Here is a 2,303-nt window from a genome sequence, read left to right on the forward strand (position 1 = left end):
ATAGGAAAAGGTATAACTTATTTCTAGATTTAAAAAAAAAAAAAATCCAATTTTATTTCATTTTCTAATCGTAACCAAACTAAGTAATTTAGGCGAGTTTTTTAATTATATTGAAGTCATATAATTTATTCCTATAAAGCTTATAGTCTTCCGGGTTTCGCTAGTATATAAAATTATTTTGTGGCCTTTTATTTTTATTAATTATCTTTTGTACTTTTACGGGTACCTATTAGCAGATGGCGCTTGTCTCTTTCGTAACGAATATGAAGTTAAAGCCTAGGTAGAAGGGGGTAGGTGACCTAAACTTGAGTGTGTTTACGATTTATAACAAGTTTAGTTAGTATTATTTCAGATATTTTGAAACTAATTGATTAACTTAGATATTATTATCAGTTATTTTCAAGAATTAGGTATGCGAAGAACAACATATATTAATATTTTAGCTTTAATGTTATTAGTTTAGGATACATTTATGCAAATAAGTTTTTGTTTAGTATTTTTAATTTTTTATAATATAACTCAAAATGGCAGTTAAGTCGTATAATTATCAGCCCTACTACTACTAGTTCTAGTAAAGCTAATTTAATTATGCTCGAAAAGGTCCTCGAATACATACACTACAGTTTCTTGTGAGTGATTAGACCAAAACTTAGCAAATGAGTTTTAAATTTTAGTTTTAATAAAAGTAAAGTTGAGGTATGAAAGTTTGGGAATGATTTCGCTAAGTTTTTACTTGTGTGAGAAAATTAGTAGTGTTGTGAAAAACTAAAAAAAAGAAAAGGTGTTATAGTTCGTCAAATGTTAAAATCTTAAATCTTTCCAGAGCTTTCTCCAACCTTCAGAGTTTGAGGGTTCAAGGGATCTCTTATTTTAAAAATTTGAAGGGCCTAATGAAAATATGGGGGTCCTTGCTCCAGGTGCTGCAAGACCAAGTGTGTTTTGCAATATTATGTTGAGTGATGCCAATTTACATGACAAAGGGGCTTGGTGTCATTCTGCTCGGATATCACCTGATAATACACTTAGGCTTAACCGTACATTTATACTGTATGATGTTGAGTGATGTTTAATACAAAGAACAGACAGCAGAAGGAGCTGCTTTTAACATAACATATGGACAAATGGAAATTGTTTGAGCACATCCACCTTTAACAGTAACAACTTAAATCCATCTTTTCTTCTTACGGAAATCATCAATTCCCATTCTAGACTTATAAACTGCCCGGCCTCCACTTCTAATGTTAAATCATTCCATAAGTTGCTGGAGCTCGGCTTGTGTTTTCCAGATATTAAACTCGATTTCTATTATTATCTTCGGAATATAGTGCTAAGATAATTTCATAAAGGTCAATAAAATATGTTAAGAGATATTAACTGTAAGTGTAAGATAACCCTTCCACCTTTGGAATCATCCTAGTAGCTCTTTTCTGAAACCTTTCCAGTAACTAAGCAACCTTTTATAGAAATGGAGAATTAAACTGTACACAGGTTTGAGTAGTGATTTGTGTGAAGAGATAAGTACCTCTAGACTTTAAAGAGAATGTCTATAAATACACTAAATTATATTAACAGCAACAGACCAGTGATTCACTGCATATTAAATGCTTATCATGATTTGTACTCCAAACAGGACTTTTATGCCCATGTAAATACACATTGCTTTTTCCAGTGTCTAAATTTGTTGGTATCTTGCTCTCACCAACTGATCTCATTCTGATTAAAAATTTTTGAAAAATGTTTCTGGTTTTGCATTTCATAATATTTAAGCATGTTTTTGTTTCTGACCAGAATTTGACTTGGATTTTTCTGGAGATTTTTATAGCCTAACCAATCTGTTTGAGACATTCTGAGCAAAATAATGGGCAGCAGTATATAAAGTTTGATTTGATTACATACTTTGAATGCAAATATATCTATAAAGTAATAAGTAAAGGTAAATTAAAATGTCACTTTATGACACATACCTAATGTTATTAATGATTACCTCCTATAACAGTCTAATCAAAACACACAGCAATCCATGTGCCAAATAAAACACATCTTTCCTAGTCATCCACTGATAATATTTAAGCTAATTATATATATATCAATACAGTATACAGTAAATTTATTTTTGTCTTTGTTTTGAAACAAACGTTCTGTAATTACTGATGTGTGTAATTGGTTTTAATATATTCTCACTGGGGAGATCTGATTAGCTTGCCTATATTGTGCACGGCCAGTTGGATGAATATTGATAAGTGTGTAGTGCCTCAGGGATTTGATTGGCTTATGTCAAGAGTTTGGAAACCTAGTGTGATGAT

General features: G+C 31.1%; 1 protein-coding gene across 2 annotated transcripts in view; it reads left to right on the forward strand.

The window, feature by feature from the left end:
- The first annotated feature begins 263 nt into the window (after window positions 1-263).
- The window catches only part of LOC111088227, a 51,194-nt gene continuing 49,154 nt past the window's right edge, over window positions 264-2,303 (forward strand). The window contains exon 1 of one of the 2 annotated variants that reach the window (XM_022397685.1): window positions 264-290. The gene's annotated coding sequence lies outside the window, so the exon portion shown is untranslated. Of the gene's footprint in view, window positions 291-343; window positions 411-2,303 lie in introns of those variants that run through there. The other variant, XM_022397687.1, reaches the window with a different exon arrangement.

This window comes from Limulus polyphemus, unplaced genomic scaffold, assembly GCF_000517525.1.
Source record: "Limulus polyphemus unplaced genomic scaffold, Limulus_polyphemus-2.1.2 Scaffold3368, whole genome shotgun sequence".
Taxonomy (NCBI): domain Eukaryota; kingdom Metazoa; phylum Arthropoda; class Merostomata; order Xiphosura; family Limulidae; genus Limulus; species Limulus polyphemus.